The sequence below is a fragment of the Rattus norvegicus genome, chromosome 4, assembly GCF_021556685.1.
Source record: "Rattus norvegicus strain SHRSP/BbbUtx chromosome 4, alternate assembly SHRSP_T2T, whole genome shotgun sequence".
NCBI classification, from domain to species: domain Eukaryota; kingdom Metazoa; phylum Chordata; class Mammalia; order Rodentia; family Muridae; genus Rattus; species Rattus norvegicus.
Genome location: NC_141537.1, coordinates 122,680,113 through 122,694,141, shown reverse-complemented (window position 1 = coordinate 122,694,141; position 14,029 = coordinate 122,680,113). Strand labels below are relative to the sequence as shown.

The following is a 14,029-nucleotide window of genomic DNA, read 5'->3' as shown; positions in this document are numbered from 1 at the left end:
GCTGAGTTCTCTGGGGTTTTTTGTTTATTTGTTTGTTTGTTTTTTGTTTTGTTTTGTTTTTTAAGGATCCAGATAACTCAGGTTTGTTTTCTGGAAATATTTCACAACACAGCAGCTTTTCAAAAAGTAAAAAGTCAGAATGGGAGAAAAATAAAAAATCAGTATGGGGGAGGGCATGGGTGTAATCCACAGCTGTAATCTGGCAGGTTTGTAGCCAGTAGTCCCCTAACCCTCTCATCCACAGACCTGACACCTATGTGTCCCCTCATCTACATGACGTAGGTTCTCTGACAATGAAACCATTTCCCAGTCATGTGAGAAACTCACTGCTGCACACATTAAAGCCAGATCACCCTAAAAGTAAAGCAAAGCTGACAGCTCAAGGCATGACCCTGTCTGGCTCCTGCTACTGGACTCATCGACACCATTATCTGTAGCTGGTGGGAACTAAGATCTCTGATCAGAGGACCTAGAAGGTCCCCTACAACAGGCAGTTCTAGGAGGGAACCTGGGGACCCAGCAAGGCACTGCGTATCTCAGAACTGTTGTCTCCAGAATGGAAACAAAGACTGAGGGCAGGGTGGAGTGGGTGTGAGGGACTGGGGTTCGCACCAGAATTCAAAGCATGGAAGCCTTTCTAATGTCCACAGCAAGACACACACACACACACACACACACACACACACACACACACACACACACCACCCTCACCCCCTCACCCCTCCCACATTCCCCCACCCTCCCACACCACACACACACCCTGCACTCCTCCCATCCCCATCCCCCCCCACACACACACACATACAGAGCAGAGACTTGGCCCTAGGGCAAACCGGAAACCATTGCTGTGGCCAATACCTTTGTTTCTCCCTAGCTGCTTCCAGAGGGACCCAGCCGTGGAGCCCCCAGGCTCCAGAGGCTTGGAAAGGGAGAGAAAGGGAAATGAATGGGGCAGCAATAGGGAGGGAAGCGGGGTGGGTCTGCAGTGGAAAAAGAAAAGCCCTAGTGTGGGGCCTGGGACCAAGAAGGATGAGGCAGGGCTAAGCAAAGAACTTGCTCAGTGAGTATGAGGACCCAAGTTACCCGAACGCCCTGAAACATCCAGAACTCACAAGAAAAATTAAAAAGTAAAAAGCCTGGTATAGTCGTGAGCCTCACATATAACCCCAGAGTGGGAGAAGCCCAGGCAAGGAGATTCCTGGGGGTCACTGGCAATAAACTAGTTCCTGGCCAATGAGAAATCCTGTTGGGGAGTGGGTGGACAAGGTTAACAGACCCAAAGAAATGACACCAGGGGTGGACCTCTGACTTCCACAAGCATGGGTACATAGTACATTCACATATATAAACCCACCACACAAAAGACAGGGAAAAGCTCTGGGACAGGGTCTCTACTTCGTATGATCATCTACACAGAGGTCTCTAGCCAGCTCAAGGTACCTAACACAGGGCACTGCCACAAGCCTTCCTAGACTCCCATACTGTAAGGCTAAGCCCTGCCCCATGACTCAGCCCAGGTCCCTGAAGTCCCACAGACAGACCTGTGAATAGTCTGGGAGTCCGGCTGGGTGAAGAGGCTGGATTTCCAGAGGTGTGGGACAAGTTGTGAGAGGGGCCGAGGCGACATTGGAAGGAGACTTGACGGGGCCAGACGGGGAAGGCAGGTGATGTCACAGCCTCGAGTGGAATATCTACAGCCTGCAGAGTTTAATTAACCCTCTTCCCGTAGCTTCAGGAGATTTCCACAAGGTATTGTGGAATGTGAAAAGCAATTTGGAGATAAGTGTGCAACATTCACTCAATCCCATCTTTATAAAACAAACACTCCGTGTATCTATATATGCCTGCACACTTCAGAGGGAGGATTGGATGCGTGCTGGGTTCACAAAGGTTTCCTTCTTGGGAGTGTATGGGGGACCCAGCACAAAAGGTACGGTGAACAGTCCCTTGTTCACAGCACCAGGCTAGCTGTGTGGGAGGGGCCCAGCATCTGCTCCTGCCTGAGTATCCACACCTAACCACCCCTCAAAGCACAGGTACAACACGCCCATTTCAGCTCTGCAGCACACACACACACACACACACACACACACACACACACACACACACACACACACTCGTTCTCCACATGGCCTCCCTCAGAGGACTGAATCACATCAAGCAAGTCCTCCTCCTCCTCTTCCTCTTCCTCCTCCTCCCCCTCCTCCTCCTCCTCCCCCCCTCCTCCTCCCCCTCCTCCTCCTCCTCTTCCTCCTCCTCCTCCTCCTCCTCCTCCTCCTCCTCAGAGGCTTCTCCCTGGAGACTCTGCTCTAGCCATCTCCCTTTCCCCCAGCCCTGTCAGAGAGCCCTGTGGTGGTGACATTTGCTGCATTCCAGCCTCTATTCTGTGCACTAGACCTTTATTGGAAGCATTTGCTCCTCAGCACAGTCCTCTGAGAGCGTCTGATATTCTTAGCTACAGAATATTTTGTAAATGGAATCACAGAAAGGGGGTCATTTGCCTAGGATCACACCCACCAGAGAGGACACAGATGATCTCAGGGCCTGTGTGTTTGACTGCAGAGCGCAGCCCTTACTCGTTTTTGCCTTTGGACGTGGGGTCCCTCATTCTGAAACTCTCCAGTTTCTCTTCATACATGCCCAAGTTCTCACACTGCTAGCTGTCACTCGGGACACCCCTTCTCTCAGAAGTCATCTCTCTGTGCTCTCTCCCATAGCCTAGTTGCTCTCCTACAGGGCTCTTCCTGTGCTGTGCCCTGTAGAGTGAGCTGAACATCCGGGACGTCTCTGTTTGCAAGATATGTCTCTAATACCCAACTCAGATGAGGTCTGTGTTGAGAGACCCTAGCCTCTTGCTGAGCACGAAGGGGGCAAGGTTGGGGACAGGGGTGGGGGTCGTCATTGGGTCCATTCAGGACCATGGAGAGCAATTCAGCGCATGGGCGGGATCCCGTGTTTGCCTCTTTGTTCCCCGGCCTGGGTAAGACATAAGGATGGTAGCTCCCTAGACTGAATGAAAAATTCAGGTCAGAGCGGGAGGGGTCGCAGAGCACCCACCCCCACCCCAAGTTCTCGCTGTGGATCGATTCCCTTTTTCTATATACTTTTTAACCAACACAAAGTTTTTAAAGTAGTTAGAGAGAGCCTGTTGGAACCCGCACCGAATCCATGTGTTTTCTCGAATTATTGAACTAGAAAGAAATGAAAACATCAAAATACTCCCTTTGTAGCAGGCTCGAATTGAGCGGCTGCTTCATTCAGTCCGTGTCTCAGCCAGACTACAATGCTGCAGCTACGGAGCCGGAGAGTGGATTGAAAGGGAGCGCGGCTCAGCGGGGTTCTTCAGATTGCCATTCGCAGACCACAGGCAGCTCAGAACGTCCCTGCTCCGAGGAGAGTGGAGGGCCCAAGATTGACAGGTGCAGATGGGGGAGGGGAGAGAAGCCCGGAAGGAGGAGGCTGAAACAAAGCCACGCGTGCAGGACAACTGGGCAGCAAGATAACACGGAACCACGCCATATTATCTTTGTATCCTTGGGAGTGGGAACCTATGGCCTGAGATAAAGGAGAACCACAGACCAGAAGTCCGCTCCCAGTAGGCTCTGGAGTAGCCCCTCCTCCCTGGCCAGACTCAATGGGAACCTATATAACAGGGGATTTGAGAGGCTAGTGGACCAGATCCAGATTGGAAGGGACAGAGGGACTCCTGGGTTTGACTGTGTAAACCCTGGTCTGAGGGTTCTTGTTTGTTTGTTTGTTTGTTTGTTTGTTTGTTTGTTTCCGATACATCCATCATCTGCATGCATGATGAATTCTCTCAACAGCCTCCAGAGGTACATACAGGTCTCCACTCAAGGACTCAAACAGCCAAAGTCACCTTCCCACAGCACCGAGCTAGAGAGTCAGGGCTTGACCTAGGAACTAGGTTACAGCAGTGAGGTCCTTGGCCTGGGGCTTACTCCAGAACTGTCTCTACCACAGGTCTAGCTAATCCTGTGTTCTCAGGAGACTGGGGCCTCATACCTGGCGTCACAGACCCAGCTTTGTGGGGAATCAGGCAAAGAGACTTTGTCTCACTCAGTTCTTCTGAAAGTGGCAGGTCAGGCACATGCCCGTCAGAGTCTTCTTTCTCCATATCACCTCGCTCTGGGTCACCCTGTGACCACTCCTCCCAGTCTTGGCAGATGAGCGAGTGGAGACCATTCCCACCCCGAGCCGCACCTGTCAGAGCTCAGCTCCTGCACAACACACTTCACTCTAGTGTTCACTCTGCACCCGACTCAGCCACAAAACCCTGAAGTCTGCTAGTTGGTTTAGTCAATGGTGCAGTTTGGAACACTGAGGCAGAAAGCAAACAGAACTTGAGGGTGGTGTGACCTCAAGCCCTTATTCTTAACATCCTCCTAGATACTGAAGCAGGTCATTCTGAGCATGCTCAGAATAAATGACTGTTAGCGTAAGTCACTACTTCTGTGATTTCACTCATGTGTGTGTGTGCGTGTGTATGTGTGTGTATGTATGTGTGTATACGTGTGTATGAGTTTGTGTGTGTGTGTGAGTATGTATATGTATGAGTGTGTATGAGAGTGTGGGCGTGTGTGTGAGTGTGCATGTATGAGTGGGTGTGTGTATGTGTGTGAGTGTGTATGTATGAGTGACTGTGTGTGAATGTGTATGAGTGTGTGTATATGTATGAGTATGTGTGTATATGTGTGAATGTGTATGAGTGTGAGTGTGTGTGAGTATGTATGAGTGTGTGAGTGTGTACTATGTAGAAGCCAGAGGTCCACCTCGGGTGGTTTTAGTAGGAGCCATCCACTTTGCTTTTTGAGAGGGGGACTGGCATGAGACTCACTGATTAGGCTGGCCGGGATGACTAGTGAGTTCCAGAGATCCCCCTGTCTCCTCTTCCCCAGATTTGGGACTACAAGAATATACCAGCACTCCCAGATTTTTTTATGTTGGTTTCCAGAATTCAACTCAGGCCCTCACGCTTGTACAGTAAGCACTTTACCAACTGTGTTGGTAAAATGTTTTTGTCAACTGACACAAGCTAGGGTCATCTGGGAAGAGGGAAACTCAATGAAAAAGTACCTCCGCACACACTGGCCTATGAGTACATCTGCAGAGCATGTTCTTGATTGACGTGGGTGCTCCAGCCCTCTGTGCCAATGCCAACCCTGATGACCCTGGGTGCTATAAGAAAGCAGGCTGAGCAAACCATGGGGAGGAAGCCGGCTAGCAGTGTTCCTCCATAGCTTCTGCTTTAGTTCCTGCCTCAGGTGTCTGCCTCGAGTTGCTGCCCAGGCTTCCCTCAACAATGGATTGTGAGTCAAATAAACCCTTTCCTCCTTAACTTGCTTCTGCCCGTGGTGTTATATCACAGCAGCAGAAACCTAATTAAAACACCAACTGGGTCATCTCTGAGGCTGCACACCGATGCTTCCTAAACAGATGCTTTCTGTCCTCTGTGTCATTCCCTCATGCTAGTACTGAGTGGGGTACAGCGGAAGATCAGCTATAACCATGACCCTCAAGTCCTCAGTGCTGATGGCACTAAATGAGGCAGAAAATCCCTGGGATCCTTATTCCAAGTAGCCAGTTCCATGGGGACAGATATCCCTCCTGGGGAACAGGGGGCTGGTGGGTGGGGCTGTCTAGGGGCTGTGACCCAGGCTTTGCCTGTCCACCACTGAGCCTGTACTAAGGTATGGTCCTGCACTGAGGCTGTGGCTTCTGGAGCCAGCTGTGGCACTGCAGGCTCACACAATGAAAGCTAATTCCTCGTTGTAATGACTGGAACAATTGCTGGCTTTTGACTCTTGGCATAATTACCGTGAGACCTCCGTAGAGTAATTCACCAGATAATTACATGGTAGCAGGTGGGGGGTGGGAGTCTTCTCTGGAAGGTAAGAGGTAGCATTTAATTTCGAGGGGGATGTCTAATCCTATAATTACTCAGTAAAGTCCTGATTCTCGCCAACCTGATTCCATAGAATCGGCCTGACCTGCAGAAGGAGGGCAAGCAAAGTGGAAATAAGGGGTGGGGAGACCCTGGGGCTCCTCAGCCCATCTTCACATTCGAGTCTCCCCCGGAGTCCAGGGATGAATGTGGAGACAATGGCCAGGCAGGATGTGGACCCTCAAACCCTGTGCCAGAGGTCTAACGGATAGAAAGGAGAGACCACAGCACGGTGCAGCACACGGTCGGTGTGCAGCTATCTCTGCAGTCAGCTTCAAGTGACTGGTGGTGGCTTGACCAGTATCTCTTCCACCCCTACAAACCAGCTATGCTGTTCTCACAGGAGTCTGGCAGACACACGAGGCAATAGGAACAGACTGGGTCTCTGCAGATCAAGGCTATTCCCCAAGTGTCACTTGGTCACATTCTGCTGGCCAAAACAGGTGACAGACCGGGCCTGAGCCAGGGAGAGAACCAGTTGGAGCTGCCCCTTCACGGAAGGCCCTCGCATCGCATGACGAAGAGGCGAGGGCGTCCAGGGGAATGAGGCATTGATTGGATCTATTTCTGCAATCAATCTAGCGTGACCTGGCTCATGGGGTTATTGCAAGATTAATGAGATGCGGCTGGTAAGTGTTGGGTAAAGCTCGGCTCTGCTTGTTATCGAGAATAAAAATGATCAAAGGAAGTCAGTGGCAGAGACAGACATGGACTCCGCTGCCTAGCATCCAAACCACTAATGCTGCCCTCTGCCCACTGGGGTGTGGAGGAGATGGGGCACAGCCTGGGGCTCAGCGTGTGCCGTCCATAACCGTGAAGCTGAGCAGCACAGCTCCCCTCCTCCAGCCTCCACGAGCTCATGGGAAAAGCGGGGACCTTACCCCAAAGCCAGGCAGCACTTGGAGTGACCGTGTTGTGTCCAGAGGATCTTCAGTTCTGCCCCCTGTGGTCTCTGTTATAAGAAAAACAGCACATCTTCTTCAGTTTCCCAAATTGAAGAATTTCCCCACGTCTAATAATTCTTTCTTACTGAGATGCCTTTGCAAACTAGCAAGATTTTTTTTCATTTTACATATCCATCCAAATGTGCTATGCACATTTCTATGTTTGCATGTGTGCCTGTGTTTGGAGGCCTGAGGCTGATGTCAGGAGTCATTCTGATAGCTCTTCCACCTTAACCATTGAGGCAGGGGCTCTCAATCAAACTCAGAGCTCATAGATACAGCTAGTCTCTCAAGCCAGCTTGCTCTGAGTATTGATTGCTGCCACCTTCCCAGACTGGAATTACAGACACTGCCTTGGCTGCCCAGCATTTCCTTGGGTTCAAGGGATCCAAACTCCAGTTCTCATGCTTGAGAGGCAAGTGCTCAGCCACTGAGCCATCCCCCCAGCTCCTCAAACTGGAAAATGCTTTATGGAGACGTTGTGTCCTCTCAGCCCACCTACCCAAGCAGGACCACACCTTGCTGCCCTGTGGATGTTATAATTAAAGCAATTACATCTTTCCTTTCCATGACAAAATACAGGTATGGTAAAGCCCCCTTGTTGACCAGCATCAAATCCTGGCCCTAGGTTCTGCCTCTCACTGACGTCATCTTCATCTCCCCAAACTGTAGCAAATATTAGCCCCAAAACATAGGCGCCTCCCAACCCCATCCCTGTTCATTTACAAGAGCGTGCTGGAAGTTGTTGTTGGAAACACGTGGTCCTATCTGTGGTTCTTTGTGAATGGTACATCTGTATCTGCGCTCGTTTGATTGCTTTGTCCCTAAACCCTGGTGTAATGGGGTTGGGAAGTGGAGACAAGGTAATGCTGGAGCTTGAACCTAAGATCTCAGAGAGTCAGGCAAAAGCCAGCTCTGCTGCCCCATATTCCCAGGCCAGTGGGTAAGACCTGGGATGAGGAGGAGAACACAGAGCCGCTGCTCCCCAGATGTCCGGTGGATTCTCTCAGGACCAGTGAGTCTGGCTTCAGAGACTCTGAATACGATGCTAGCTCTATTGCCCTTTATAGCACAGAGCATGGGTGGCTCCATTGATTGGTTTGACCTGCTATTTTAAGTTATACCAATTTCTTCCTCTTAATCTTTCCTTTGTTTGTCTGTTTTAGAGCTTGTGTCCACTTGCCAACAGAAGCCTCACATCTTTAGATCACAAGAGTCTGTAAGCAGGGAGAAGCCCTGACTCGGGCTCTGTCCTCTGCTCAGACAAGACTTTATACTGGAGAGAGGACTAGCCTTCTCCTTCCCCTAATCTCTTTGTGTGCCCACGGGGCCCATGCCAGTCCCAGGCTCAGAGGAACTTGCCTCTGCAGAGAATTGAAGGTGGATTCAGCAGATACAGGGCTGAACATCGAGTGGAGGCCATTTCTGATTTCTAGTAGGGCAGCCTGAGGCAGCAAGTCCAGCTCCCCAGAGAGCCCAAAGCTCTTTCGATGCAGAAGGCACAGAGGGAGGTGTTCTGGAAATCACAATGACTCAGTGTTTGGGAACCAGAGCAGGGAGCAGGCAGCATGTGACAGGCGGATGGCACAGCCTGAGTCAGGAGGGCTGTGGGTGGCAGGCTGAGGAAAGGTCATGGGTGAGGTCAGACCACAGTGGGAGTGTCAGGAGGAGCAGCAGGGCTGAGAGGGGAGAGCTTCCAGAGTGTAGAACAGCCTGCTGGGAACCTGACTGGGGAGTGTCTGAGTGGGGTTGGGGTGTGGGGTGCACACACCAATAAAGCTAGACCAACGAAAGGATGGCTTTCCAGAGGTGGACATTTCTGAGGGGTTCATTCCACCTCAGCGAGCCAAGACCTGTGCCAGAGGTGGCAAGAAAACAGCAGCAGGCCAAGGCTACTGTGGAGGATGCCACTGGATAGAATGGGCATGATCATACCTTGTTTCTTAAGCCCCTAACCCATCCAGCTTGTCCTAGGACCCAAGGGCCAGTGGGTAAGAGTCTACCAGAGGCAAATGGAGGTGAATCAGACTCTTTAACACAGGGCCAGGGGACAGAGCCAGCCATCAGTCAGGAGCTGGAGGCTGTTGCTGCTGCTTGTTACTCTGCTGATTTTCAATTATCAGAGAGAGAATATCCCCATCACTCCCTGTCAATCAGCCAGTGCTGTCCCAGCACTCAGAAGAGCTCAAACAAGCAGGATGCACATTGCAATGGACTCATCTTTTCCTGAGAGGTTGCCGAGTCCGGACACTGCAGACACAGGGGGCAATGATCAAGCCCCAGTTCTTAGCACCCTTCCAGAATCTACCAACTTTGTAAAAGCACCAGCAGGGTTTCTTGGGGGCCATGTAAGCTGTCTCTGATTAACCTCCTCCTCCAAAATGGAAGCTCTTGAATGGGGATCTAGCCAAAATTACGCATTTGAGGGGAAAACACCAATGCTGTGCAACCCCAGCCCTGTTCCCAACCTCTCTGAGCTCAGTCTCTGATATGTGACAGAAATCTCCCTTTGAGAGGGTTTGTAAAACTGAAAGGAAGTGCTTGGGAAAAACCAGGTGGGTTGGATGTTTGGGGTACTGTGAGTTCCTGTGAGAGTTTGGGGCTGACTAGAACCTCACAGAAAAAGGCCTCCCTTGGGCCATCCTGCCCCAAGACTATTTCCAGGCTGTCTCTAGTCCCAGGTCTCTAGCATCTTGCAGGGTGTCTGTCAGTTCCTCCCTGACCCATAGGTCCCAAGCAGTGGTCGTCCAGGCCCCATGAGGCCCACTCAATGGCTAGTGGGGGGAGACAAGCCTTTTGTGTCTGTTGGCCTTTAAGGACCCCACTTGGTGTTGATTGGCCAGTTATTTCACCCCAAGCAAGCAATGCCAACTGCCGTGCTGACAAGCAGGAGACCACATGTATCAGAGACATAGCCTGGGGGATCTAGGACTAAGGTGTCCAGCTGGGGTATGTTGAGTACGATGGTGAGTTCATCTCTGACAAGCCACCCCACGGCTGGGAGCTTCTCCAGCCCTCTGGCCTCCATTCCAACTTCTGGATGTCAGATCTATTGTCTACCTTTTGGGTGTCACCATGGCAACTGAGTTCCCCCAGAAAAGGGCCTGGGCTGATGGTTAGTACTCACTGAAGGTGGCATTAAGTTGAAAGGATGGCAGGGTTGATGGCACGAAGAGGGCAGAGGTGTTCTGAGACAACAGGACCATCCCCGAAACTGGCTTTTTCAAAGGCTCCACCTACCCCTCCTCAACAATACAGGAAAGTCATTGCAACGTGACACTGTCACAGTAAAGCTGACAGGGTCAGGGACAGGGCCAAGCCTTCCAGGACCCTAGTCGGGCCTGACCTCTAACTAAGTCTGACTAGGGGCACATGTTTTTAACCTCCAACACTTAGGTTGACATGTGCCTGCCACTTCTCACCAAACCAGCTCCATCTTTCAATGAAGAAATGGGTGGGGGGAGGGTCTTTGGCCTTGACCAGGTAGCATGAGCTTGCCCCACAAGCTGGTGGGTGGGTGTGGTTGACCCACTCTTGCAGTACCCTGTTCTGGGACACTGACGCAGGTAGAGGGCGGAGGGGATGCTGGCTGCATGAGGAACCCTGCCCACTCCTCAGAAGCTGCCCTCCTTCCATGCAGAGCCTCATCCATTGGCCCTTGCTCAGGGGCCTTCTACATCTCTGCCCTTCCCTGACCTACAGAGACTCCTCCTCTGCCTCCTCAGGGTCTTTGGACCTGGTCGCTGGGCACGGGGTCTTGACCAGAGAGGGTGGAGCTGGCACAGGACTACCACCCAGGGAGAGGGGCGGCTGGGGAGTGCTTCCTTCATCTGAACGCCTATCAAACCTCTGCTCATTAGGAAACACAACATGTATGCCAGGGTGACATCTTCATCCGTGTGCCCAGAGACTTCAAAGCCTGCAGGAGATCTCCTTGGTGGATTAGACATGAAAAATATGGGGATGAGATGGAGAGAAGAAACAGCTGGCTGCTCCAAGGGAGTTAATTAAGTAGGGGCCAGGGACCAAGCAGGATGGGCAGGCACTCAGGGACAGGTAGGGGACTCCCAGGCAGCTTCCCAGCAGGCCAGTGGGCTACTAGCTTGCAGAGCCATAGGTCCTAGGTCATCTGGTGGTTAGAAACCTTCCACTCTGCTAGCCAGGGTCACAGGAGTGAGGCAGGCCTGGCTGAATAGGAGAACTTGACCAGGTGAACCCTCAAGCCTGACAGGGACCTGACTGGACTACAACACAGCCCAAGTGGCAATATGCAGGGCAGAGAAGGAGACCAGGTCAACTCCAGAGGTCCTGGTATGCTTAGCAGGTCAGAGGTAGAGTCAGCTCCCTGGGGTTATCTCAGCAGGGGCAGGAGGCTGAATGTACACTTCAGACAGCCAAGCATGCTGGTGGGCTGGGAAACAGACAGAACAGAGAGCAGCTTCCAGCACAGCACAGGGACAGCACAGGAGGGCTGGGGGTGGAGACAGCCTCTCCAACTATATAGGACCTTAAACATGGCTGTAGAGGACAGGGATGGGGGGGGGGGGGAGGTGGGGGTGGGATGAGGAGCAGGGAGGCGGGGAATGCCAGGACTGATCAGAGACTTCCCTGTGTACCAGAACACACACACACACACACACACACACAGTGGAAGGCAAGAGTGGTGGCCATCGTGCAGATGTAAAGTGGAGACTGAACACATGGGGCAGCCATAAGGGACAGAGGACAGAAGAAGCCAGCCTGGGGAGGGGTCACTACACTCAGCTCTTGGGCCGGATAAAATATGGGGCTCTTTTCAAGGTATGAGGGAGCATGGAATGTGGGGAAGAGCTGGACTGTGATTTACTGGGATAGATGGCCACCAGGTGACCTGAGGAGACAGTCAGAGGTAGAAATTCAGCGGGAGAGGGCAAGAGGGAGGGGTAAGGTGAGGTGGCTCCTCATAGATATCCTGCTTCTGAGATAAAGAAGAGAAAGGTGGGCTGGCCTGGGGACAAGGGGCAGATTGGCCATTCAGAAGCAAGAAGAGTTCCGGAGAGGGGAACCCCTTTAGAGGCAGAGGTAAACATGGACCTCTGCTCTCACTCTCTTCCAGGCTGGCCTTCCTCTGCAGCTGAGGGTGACCTTGAACTTACGACCCTTCTACCTCCAACTCCTGGAATTAAAGCTGTGCACCACGGCTAGAGATTAAACTCAGGCCTTTGTGCATGGGAGGCAGGCACTCTACCAAGGAAGCATCCTTACCTAATGCCCAGGCACTGGAGGCACTCAGACTGCCCCACAGGTACTTTCTAAAACATCCCAAGGCAGAGCTGGGGGAAGAGAACCTGTCAGCTCCAAGGACAACTGAGAAATTCTCTAGGGTTTCTTATGGAGAGAGAGAAAGAGAGAGACAGAGAGAGAGAGAGAGAGAGAGAGGCTGACTTCATGAGTTAGCACTCTTTCCCCACCCAGGCAGCAAGGGAAAATGGAGCTATTGATTGGCTCATTTGGAGTGTCCACTTTGATTTGGAGTGTGTCACCCTGGTGACTAATTGGAAAAGCTGTGGCCTCTGGCAGGTGGTACAGAATCTGCCTCCAGTGGGATGGACGGCTGCCCTCCTGACTATTGGCCATGCTCACAACCTGTAAAAACACATGGTTCATGCACACATGTATACACACACATACACACCACACACACACACACACACACACACACACACACACACACACACACACATACACACTGAGAGTTCCCTAACTCTGGAGTCCAGGAATCAGCCAATAAGATTCCTGACTCTTCCTCTGCTCAGTGATTGGTTTCATGGAGTGGTTACCTAAGCCAAACAGAGCTAGTCAGAAGTGAGGCATCACCCATCCCTGAGATCTGGGCACCATCGAGACAGGTCTTTCTTTCTTTTGAGATCCTTGAACAATGAACATTGGCAAAAGCCAGCAACATCCACAGCACGCCTTGGTCCCCACAAGGAACTCTATGGTGAGGTGTTCATGAAAGGGGACCTTGACTCCCCTTGTGGGAGTCAGGAGGAACAGGTGGAAGGACAAAGAAAGAAGTGATAGCTTTGGCTGTCAGAGTACTTTTGCGGCTGGAGTGCCCCAAAGCAGGCTGTGGTGACCAAGCCTCTGTTTCACACCGTTGTCATAGGGTCTGGACCACCAAGGGAAGGTAGTGTCCTCGGCAAGGCAATTTCTCCTCATGTAGTGGTCCTGGGGAACTGAGAGTTTTCTGTTGACAGCCCTCCCTGTGAAGGAGAGTGCATTCCTCACCTGGAATCTGTGCGTTGTATCCTGGGTCTGTCATCTTCATAACTCCTGTGGATTGACGGACAGATGATTGATGGATGGGTAGATGGATGGATGGAAGGATGGATGAATGAACAGAAAGATGGGCAGGCGGGCGGATGGATGGATGGACAGGTGGATGGACGGATGGACAGACGGGTGGCTGGGTGGATGGATGGATGGTGTAAGATACTGGTAAATTGTTATATGTTGTTTAAGCTCACTAAGAACTGTTTCTGGAAGCAGAGTTGGTCCTTTCCCACTTCAGACCCAAACATGTTTATATCGCATGTCCTCCAAGACTGCCTGTCAGCCTGGGTCAGGCTGGCCCCTATCTCTGTAACAGGTAGAGAAATTAGCAAGCAACTGCAGGTATTAAAAACACTGTGTCTTTGAGACCAGCTAGATGGCTCAACCATTTCCATAAAGGTGTTGCTACTATTGTTTATCCCATAGTATAAAAGTACCCATGGCAGAACCCAGAAGTTACAAGCTCAGCTATGGAGAGGTCCCTCCACCAAGACTCTCAATCAGGAACTCCAACTGACCGCTTCAGGTTCCCAACCAGATTGTCTGGGCATCACGTCCGATGTCATTTTGCTGTCTATCCACTGTTCTGTGTTCTTTTACTTTTCCTTGCTATACAACTGGACTCACTCATTCCCCACTAAATCACAGCCATTGTGAATCTCTACAGGGCACAGAGCACACGGATGGAGGGCTGGATGCGTGGATAGAGGCCAGGGAAGGTAGAGCTACAGAAGAGAGCCGTGCTAATACTCAGAGTCCTGTTTGAGCCACGAAGCCTGCAGTACTGTTCCCTTCCCCGAGAAATCCT

At 51.6% G+C, this 14,029-nt stretch overlaps 1 long non-coding RNA gene across 10 annotated transcripts in view; it reads right to left on the bottom strand.

Moving 5' to 3' along the window:
• Positions 1–14,029, bottom strand: part of LOC102554942 (uncharacterized) — a 106,332-nt gene that overhangs the window by 63,967 nt on the left and 28,336 nt on the right. For 8 of the 10 annotated variants that reach the window (XR_015686827.1, XR_015686825.1, XR_015686828.1 and 5 more), the window contains exon 2: positions 6,844–6,914. This is a non-coding gene — a long non-coding RNA (uncharacterized LOC102554942). Of the gene's footprint in view, positions 1–6,843; positions 6,915–13,176; positions 13,355–14,029 lie in introns of those variants that run through there. The other 2 variants (XR_015686829.1, XR_015686831.1) reach the window with 1 other exon arrangement.